A 10,234-nucleotide genomic window follows, 5' to 3' on the forward strand; every position below is an offset into this window, starting at 1 on the left:
GGCAGCTCTTTCAGACACTGATGGAGGATGGTGGTTAAACTGGTGATTCTGAATGAGGAGCCAACAGCTGTGAAGAAGGAAGCAGATGAGAGTTGGGAATAGGAGGAGATGTCAGAGGTGTGCACAGGCAGTGGTGAAGAGGGGGAAACAACAGAGAAAGGGGTGGAATAAAAAGAATGATAAAAAAGGAACAGGGAGTTCCCGTCGTGGCGCAGTGGTTAACAAATCCGACTAGGAACCAGGAGGTTGCAGGTTCCATCCCTGCCCTTGCTCAGTGAGTTAAGGATCCGGCGTTGCCGTGAGCTGTGGTGTAGGTCGCAGACGTGGCTCGGATCCCGAGTTGCTGTGGCTCTGGCGTAGGCCAGTGGCTACAGCTCTGATTTGACCCCTAGCCTGGAAATCTCCATATGCCGTGGAAGTGGCCCTAGAAAAGGCAAAAAGCCAAAAAAAAAAAAAAGGAAAAAGGAACAAGTGTGTAGGGACAAGAACAAAGATAAAATAAGAGATGGTGACTGGGAAAGAGAAAAGAGTGAAAAGTAATTCTGATATTTAATGGTACATCAATTATATTTGAGACCATAGGTCATGTGCCACAAGCCATACATAGGTAAATAGATCAGCTTATCCGAAGCATGTTGTCTTACATGCATAGCAGTATTATTTGTTATCTTTATTGAATGAGTCCACAATCTCATCCTGAACATTAAATTATTTCTTCTTAGTCTAATCAGAGTCCACCAACAGTGAAAACACACTAGAAACTGAAATGCTTCAAAACAACTTGTTCTCCCCTTAGGAATATCACAAGGCAGTTAGACTAAAGTTCTAAGAGAATAGTTCTCTGTCTTTCTTACTCAAATCCTCTAGAGCAACGTTTCTCAACCCTGGTTTTATTGACATTGTCAGGCAGACAATTCCTTGTTGTTGGGGGCTGTCCTCTGCATTGTGGGATGTTTTGCCATATTCCTGACCTCTGCTCCCTAGATGCCACCAGCATCGCCAACTTGTAACAAGCAAAATTTCTCAAGAAGTACAAATGCTCCCTGAGGGGCAAACCCCCCACCCCTGACCCCAGCCCACTTGAGAACCACTGCTCTCTAGGAAAATAATCTGATTTCCATGACTGTTCCACATCATATATTACAAGATTTTACTTGGAAGTGTTATATATGACCAGCACTGCAAGACCCTTTTACTTCCTCACAAAATGATTCCCAGAGTACCTAAAATCTATGCAGCAGTCATGCTAAGGAAGTAGTCTACTTTAGGAAGCCATACCTCACTTGTTTTTTGGGGTTTTTTTGCTTGTCTTTTTGCCTTTTCTAGGACCACTCCCGCAGCATATGGAGGTTCCCAGGCTAGGGGTCTAATCGGAGCCATAGCCACCGGCCTACGCCAGAGTCACAGCAATGTGGGATCCGAGCCTCATCTGCAACCTACACCACAGCTCACAGCAACGCCAGATCCTTAACCTGCTGAGCAAGGGTAGGGACTGAACCCGCAAACTCCTGGTTCCTAGTCGGATTCATTAACCACTGAGCCACGACGGGAACTCCAAAGCCATACCACACTTTTGAGAACCAGAGGAATCTGTCCTCAAATGCTACTTGCATAAAGAGCTTACACTGCACTTTTCTAGACTTTTGTCATCCCTCCATACCATACTTCTGGTGCTACCCTCTACTTTGTCCCTTGACCCAACCACAAATAGACACTTTATCCTTGATCTAGATCTGCACTGTCTGATACATTAGCCGCTAAGAACATGTGGCTATGCAACTGAAGATCTATTTTTTTTCCATTTTTAATTTAAATTTTAAAACTGATTCTCAATTCAGTATTGCAAAAAACTTTAAGTATATCTGGAGTAACTTGGGTATAGGCCTCTGCTTTTTCCATTTTAAATTTTATGTAATCTCAATATAGATCAAGTATTTCCAGTGAGAAAAAAATTTTTTTTTTTTGCCTTTTTAGGGCCACACCAGCAGCATATGAAATTCCTAGGCTAGGTGTTGAATTGGAGCTGTAGCCACCAGCCTATGCCACAGCCACAGCAGTGCCAGATCCGAGCTGTGTCTGCAACACTGGATCCTTAACCCACTGAGTAGGCCAGAGATTGAACCCGCATCCTCATGGATACTAGTCAGGTGTTACCGCTGAGCTACAATGGGAACTCCTCCAATGAAAATTTAATAACTGAATCAAGATGTGCAATAAGTATAAACACACTGGCTCAGTGTGAAAAAAAAAGGAATGTAAAGTATTTTATTAATAAGTTTATATTAGATTTCAAAACAATATTTTCTATACTGATTTAAATAAAATATATTCAAATTAATTTCCCCTGTCATTTTACATTTTTAATGTGGCTACTAGAAAACATAAAATTACATAGGTGGGTCACATTACATTCCTATTTATTGGAAAGTACTGATCAAGATCTTCCTCACTCTTTAGGTAGGTTCCATTCACTGTATTCCAAACCACCTCAATTCTGTGGGACTAAGTTCTGTGGTGCCAAGGACTTTTTACCTATTTCTTCTTCTTCATCAATTCAACACATATTTACTCGTGCATGCTATAGGCAAAGCTCGTACTCTAGGTACTGGATGTAGCAGGATATAACAAGAAAAATAAGCTTCCTGCTTTTATAAGCCTATATTACAGTAAAAGGAGACAAATATCAAATAGTAGTAGTGGTATATGGAATATAAACAATGATGTGAAATGAAATAGAGTGACTGAATGAATAGTACAAGTAACCAGGAAAAGCTTTTCTGGAGGGATGACATTCTAACTGAAATATAAATGTCCAGTCTTGGGAAGTTCTGCAGAAGACCTTGCCAGTCAAAGAGAATAGCTAATGCAGTCTTCACAGTAGGAGTGAATCTTATGTGTTTACAGGAAATGAAAGAAGGTCATTGGGCCTAAAATACTGGATTAAGAGGAATGTGGTATAAAATTAGACTAGAGAAGTGAGCAAGGGCCAGAATATGTTTTCTAAACATGATGGGGCACCATTGGAAGGGAAGGACATGATATGATTTTCTTTGTGTGTGTGTGATTTTTAGTGCCACACCTTTGGCTTATGGAAGTCCCCTGGCTAGGGGCTGACTAGGAGCTACAGCTGCCAGCCTACACCACAGCCACAGCAATGCGGGATCCTTAACCCACTGAGAGAGGCCAGGGATTGAACCTGCATCCTCATGGATATTAGTTGGGCTCATTACCTCTTAGCCACAATGGAAACTTTCTGATTTTTGTTTTATCAAAGATCCTTCTGGCCCCTTAGGAAAGCAAGAGTGAGAAAAGAGCAGAAGCAAGGAGACTGGTCAAGAGGCTATGACAGTAATCCAAATGAGAGTAGATGGTGGCGCCAACCACAGGTCCAAAATGGACATGAAGAGAAATAAACAGATTCAGGGTGTATTTTGGAGATAAAGCCAGAACAATTTGCTAAAAAAGTGTTGTAGACTCCTAAATTATCACACAAAAAGATGTGCAAATACTGGGTTAAACAGGAGTTCCCATTGTGGCACAGCAGAGATGAATCCAACTAGGGACCATGGGGTTTCAGGTCCAATCCTTGGCCTCACTCAGTGGGTTAGGGATTTGGCATTGCTGTGGTGTTGGTCAGTGGCTGTGGCTCCTATTTGACCCCTGACCTGGGGGCCTCCATGTGCTGCAAGTGTGGCCCCATAAAAGAAAAAAAAAAGAAAAAAGAAATTTCCATTTTTGTACCTCACAAATGTCAGCAATTTCAAATGATTTAACCTAATAAAAACAAAATAAGAACAGAAGAATCTAGATAGAAAAGCAATGGGAGAAGGATCTTCAAAATTGTGTATGGGCGTAATTAACTTGTTAAATGAAAATCTGTATTCTTTTCTCCTTAAAACTTTCTGTGGGGAGTTCCCGTCCTGGCTCAGGGGTAATGAACGCAACAAGTATCCATGAGGATACCCGTTCCTTCCCTGGACTCGCTCAGTAAGTTAAGGATCTGGCATTGCCTTGAGCTGTGGCTTGGACTTGGCTTGGATCCTAAATTGCTGTGGCTATGGTGTAAGCTGGCAGCTGCAGCTCCAATTCAACCTGTAGCCTGGGAACCTTCATATGCTGCGGGTGCGGCCCTAAAATGCAAAAAAAAAAAAAACCAAAAAACAAAACACCTCTTTGTGGAAGGCACTCTTCCTTAAGTCCCTTTGGCTAAAGGAGATAGACAACAAATCTAATGAGATTCAGAACACTGCTATAATAACATGTCTCTGTACAGACTTACCCTTCCTTCTGGATAGCTCAGTTCCTAAACTGATAAAATCCAGTTATCAATGAAAGACAGGAGAGCAGAATGTCTGGGTATAAATCCTTGCTCTGCCAATTACTAGTTGTATGATCTTGGCTAATTCACTTATTTTCTCTTCGCCTCAGGTCCCCCATCTGTAAAACGGTGGTGAAATGGTATCTACTTCATAAAGTTTCATTATATAAGTGACCAAATGTAAGGTTTAGAACAGTGCCTGGCACATCGTAAGCTATGTTAGTATTAGCCACCATCAATAGCACTGTTAGATCTTTTGCTAATATCATGTTCAGCATTTTCTTAAATTAATTGCTGAGTTAACTGGGGTTTTTGTTTTGTTTTCATTTTTCTTTTTCGGCCGCCGCCGCGGCATATGGATCCCAAGCTGCAGTTGTGACCTAAGCCGGAGCTTCGGCAACACCGGATCCTTAACCCAGTGTCCGGGAGCGCCCTGCGTCCCAGCGCTCTCAAGACGCCGCCAATCCCGTTGCGTTAACTGGTATCTGATGTTCATGAATTCACTGCATTTTTGCTGTTGTGTGCTTTAAAGTAATTCCTGTAATGTTACCAGTTTCTCTAATTCTGAGCTGCTCCCTGAAGACCTAACCGCAGTCCCACGCGGACTGTCCCACCTGTCCGCCAGCGGAGAACACCATCCCGGTCGTCCTCACTCGGGCACTCACCCGCCAGCCCTCATCTCCCGGCGGTTTCCAGCCCTCGGCGCCGGCGGAGCCCTACTCAAAGCGCCTTTTACTCGGCCGCGAAGTCCGCCCCAAGCCGGGGGCTCTGGAACCGTTAGCTACCGATGTTGCTGGGAGTCGCGAGAGCTCCGAAAAAGGAGGCCGGTCTTTCCCAGGTTGTGAGATACTGGGGTTCCCGCCTGGAAAGCGGCCCGGGGCCCTCACGCGGAGGGGACACCCGTTTGGGGGCGGGGGGCGGTGCGGTTTAGACATCGCGGCGCTGGCTTTCTCGAAAAGACCAACCGAAGACCTGTGGAAAGCTCCAGGATCCGGTGAGAAGCCCGAAAGTGACTCTGAGGACAGGCCTCCAAAGCGGCCGGCAGATGCCTAGAGCAGCCCTCCGCTCAGTTGCCATCCCCAGTCCGCTTCTTCCCGGCGGGCCCAGGCCGCGAGTGGGCCAAAGCCTTACGGGCCTCCGGGTGCAGAAAAGACTCAGTCGACCGCGGACAAGGAAAAGAGGATCCTTCTGCTCCACTTCTGCCGGATGGGCGGGTGCCTCTCTCCCTGAGGAGAGAGGGGACGTTGTTTTTTGGGTCACACTGCGGGGGGCGGGGACGACGATGAGAAACTCGTTCACCCACGGCTGTGGTTGCCAACCGTACCTGCTGTGCCCATCTCACCGTGATCTGGCAGGACCTTGAGGACCAAGGGAGAGGAAAATTGGCCTCTGTTTAAACTTCTCTGATCCTTAGGGGGAAATGAAGGCCTATGATGAAATGGATGAAGGGTATCAAAATTAGAATCCTTTAAACCTAGGTTCACTTTCTGGCTCTACCACTTGACTATGAGAACCAAGGACAATTTTTTTTTTCTTTTTTTTTAACTTCTCTAAGCCTCGGTTTTCTCTTTTGTGTAAGTCATGCCTTTCATGGAATGGTTGCGATGACTGTTAGAGGGCATGTAAAAAGCTTAGTCTTTAGCCATTTCCCTTCCCTTCTCTGTATCTGCTATCACTAGTTCATATTAGCCAAATAGGACTAATTTACCAAATACCACTATTGCTTTCCTTGATCCTGTGAAGAAAAGTGAAGGACTTGAGTAAAGGAAAAACCATGAAAAATGCAAAAGATTGACAGTCATTGTGAGCCTCACATAGGTGCTCATGCCAGCATTTTCACCTCACTTGGTGCCTGGCTCCTAGTAAGTACTTGATAAGTACTTAATTAGATGAATGAGGACAGATCTAGGGGGAAGGAATTGATACAAAGGGGGGGCGTGATTTAGATTGACTAAATTTAGCTAGCTGACAAAACAAGCTACCTGTCAGAAAGGTGCTGTACAAAAATAAAGGAGAGAGGGAGGAAAGAAAAGTGTGGTACCTCTGCACATTTCAAAAGATGCCGCATACTGGAAATGGGAGCTCTCAGAATAAATATCAGACACCTAAGCTGAAGAAGTTTATAGTATATTTGAAGAGCAAATGTGATAATACCATAGTCTAATATAGTAGACTGTGATGAGTGTCAAATAGAATGATGAAATCCTGAGAAGAGAGACCTGATTAGAATAATCTACCAGTATTTAGATTGAGTAGGGAGCAACAAGACAAGTCCTTTGTTTTAAGAGTGCTGATGAAATGTAACAGTGATTATGGGGTAGGGAGAGGAACATTCTAGAGGACAATAAAAGGCAGACAGGATGACTAGTGGTGGAAAGAAGGAAAAAAATCTAAATGTCTTATCAATAGAGGAATAATTACATATGCTATATCCTATTATGGAGTACTATTCAGCTGTTAAAGTGATAAATTATCAATGGAAAAAAGCAGTGTCTGAACAATATGTTCTGTTTTTCTTAATAGAAAACTATGTTAGTGTATAATTACTTGTAAAGGAAGAGGAGGCACTCCAAACTTAACAGTGATTACTTCATGTTAAGAATTGTGAAGATTTTACATATTTGCAAGCTAACAATTTAACTTGCCAGCTTCATGGATCTTGGCAGAAAGCACTAGGCTTCTGTGCCAGAGACAAAGGACTTTTGTTAACACGCAAGCAAAATGAGCTTCATGCTCCCCTTGTTCTCAAAGCCCAGAGAAGTAATGTGGAGAGTGGGTGGCTGCTGCTCACACAGTGGGTTTGCATCCTAGCAGAGGAACCCCAAGCTTAGGAAAACCAAGTCTTTGCCCAGCCTTGCCCCAGAGTGAGGCAATATCTTTATTATCCTGGTCAGGAATCAAATCTGCTCCAAAAGGAGGTACAAACATCTTTGAAAAGATAATCTGAAAGAAAATCTGTCAGGAGCCTTGGGAAAATTTGAGAGATCCTTGGAGAATTGTTTCCCAACCCTATGGGTAATAGTATCTGGGAGTAGAGGAGATGCCAGTTTTTTTTTTTTTTTTTTAACTTTATATACATCAAGATTCTAGGAGTGAGTTCCCATTGTTGGCTCAGTGGTAACGAACCCAACTAGTATCCATGAGGATGTGGGTTTAATCCCTGGTCCCACTCAGTAGATTAAGGATCCAGTATTGCTGTGAGTGGAGGTATAGGTCACAGACGCAAATCAGATCTGGCACTGCTGTGGCTGTGGCATAGGCCTGCAACTGCAGCTCCAATTCATCCCCTAGCCTGGGCACTTCCATATGCCGCAAGTGTAGCCCTAAAAAGAAAAAAAGGAAAAAAAAAGATTCTAAGGGTTTTAAAAATCTTTTTATTAAAGTATAGTTGATTTTCAGAGTTCCCATTGTGGCTCAGTGGTTAACGAATTCGACTAGGAACCATGAGGTTGTGGGTTCGATCTCTGGCCTTGCTCAGTGGGTTAAGGATCCAGCGTTGCCGTGAGCTGTGGTGTAGGTCTCAGCCGCAGCTCAGATCCCGTGTTGCTGTGGCTCTGGTGTAGGCTGGCGGCTACAGCTCCAATTCGACCCCTAGCCTGAGAACCTCCATATGCGGCGGGAGCGGCCCTAGAAAAGGCAAAAAGACAAAATAATAATAATAATAATAATAATAAATTATAGTTGATTTGCAATGTTGTAACAAGATTCTAGTTATATTTTTTGTTATTTTAACTTTTAAAAATATAGTAAGAAATAAAAGGCAAACAGAGAAGTTTAAATTTGTTTTAGTAAGGGACAAGGAGCCACTCAGAGTCAGTGACTGGAGGAATGATAGTGATATTTAAGGAACATAAATCAATTAAAAATATCTAGGATGGACTAGAGTTTATAAAGTCCATCTCAAGGCTGCAATCGTGTAGCTATAAGATAATTAGAACCAGGGCGTTCCCGTCGTGGCGCAGTGGTTAACGAATCCAACTAGGAACCATGAGGTTGCGGGTTCAATCCCTGCCCTTGCTCAGGGGGTTAATGATCCGGCGTTGCCATGAGCTGTGGTGTAGGTCGCAGCCGCGGCTCAGATCCTGTGTTGCTGTGGCTCTGGCGTAGGCCAGTGGCTACAGCTCCAATTCTACCCCTAGCCTGGGAACCTCCATATGCCCAAAGAAATAGCAAAAAGACAAACAAACAAACAAAAAAAGATAATTAGAACCAAGGAAGGTGGCTATATTAATGGAGAAGAGCAACAGTTCAAAGGAGACTTCTGCTGGCTCCCACCCTGGATTGACTTAAAGTGGCTTCCACCAGGCCCACAAGGCCCCAGATAAAGCCAGGTCTCATAATGACAATTTAAAGTCACAGTGTTTCAGTTATGTTGAGGATATGGCAACATTAGTCACAAATCAAGTAGATGGTCTGGCTCGGCTCCTAGCTGAGAAGTTGTTCCTGTGCCCTGTGGCTCCCCCTACCCCAGCAAGCCTATCCACTAAGCTTGCAACTTTGCTCTGCTCGTTGTATTGCATTTTTACTGTTTCTGATGAATAGAGATTCAGAAAATGTTTCAACCCACACGTGTCTTTTTTCTACTTTTTTATATTAATCCATCATTTCTGTGTTTAGAGCAGTGTGGATTAAATATTTATATGCTCATTTATCTAGAAGAAATCTGCCAAACTGGTCTTCAGCATTCATTCCCCAAATGATCTATTTATTTTATTTTATTTTATTTTTTGTCTTTTCTAGGGCTGCACTTGCAGCATACGGAGGTTCCCAGGCTAGAAGTCCAATCGGAGCTGTAGCCACCGGCCTACGCCAGAGCTATAGCAAACAGGATCCGAGCTGCATCTGAGACCTACACCACAGCCCACGGCAACACCGGATCCCCAACCTACCAGGCAAGGCCAGGGATCGAACCTGCAACCTCAGGGTTACTAGTCAGATTCATTTCCACTGTGGCACAACGGGAACTCATCCAGTGCCCCATTTAAAGAGGGAGATATTCAGCTGCCCCAAGTGCAGTTTTTAACTGAATAGCCCATTCTTGCCCTCTGCAACTGTTTTGGTCCTGGGGTTAGAACTTCTCCAGCGTTCTTTGGCAGATGCACACCCGGCCCTGGTGTCTTATAGGACAGTTTCCGCTATTTCTCCAACAATCTGATTCCAGAAATTCCTCAAAATTTCTGCTCCAGGAGTTCCTGTTTTGGCTCAGCATGTTAAGAATCCAACTGGTATCCATGAGGATGTGGGTTCAATTCCTGGCCTCTCTCAGTGGGTCAAGGATCTGGCGTTACCCCAAGCTGTGGCCTAAGCTGGCAGCTGCAGCTCCAATTGGACCCCTGGCCCAGGAACTTCCATATGCCACATGTACAGCCCTAAAAAGAAAAAAAAATTCCTGCTCCATTCTTTATTTTCTAGCACTGTTATTTATGTATTTAAAAAAATTTTTTTGGAGTTCCCATTATGGCGCATTGGAAATGAAATCTGACTAGGAACCAAGAGATTGCAGGTTCGATCCCTGGCCTTCCTTAGTGGGTTAAGGATCTGGCATTGCTGTGAGCTGTGCTGTAGGTCAAGGACACAGCTCGGATCTGGCATTGATGTGGCTGTGGTATAGGACAGCAGCTGTAGCTCCCATTAGACCCCTAGCCTGGGAACCTCCATATGCCCCAGGTGTGGCCTTAAAAAGCAAAAATAATAATAATAATAATAATTTTTTTCATTCATTTAAGAGGGTTCTTGGGAGGGAAAGGAAGTAGATATAGATATCACTCTTTCAACTTGAACTTGAAACAAGCCATGTTTTCCCACACCATCCTCTCATTTTCTCATTTTAACACATCTCATTTTTGTATTCATAGAGAAGGCTTTCTGATTAAAGTGAAATTTGAGCCAGATGTTGAAGAATGGACAGACTTTAGG

Source organism: Phacochoerus africanus, chromosome 9 (assembly GCF_016906955.1).
Source record: "Phacochoerus africanus isolate WHEZ1 chromosome 9, ROS_Pafr_v1, whole genome shotgun sequence".
NCBI lineage: Eukaryota > Metazoa > Chordata > Mammalia > Artiodactyla > Suidae > Phacochoerus > Phacochoerus africanus.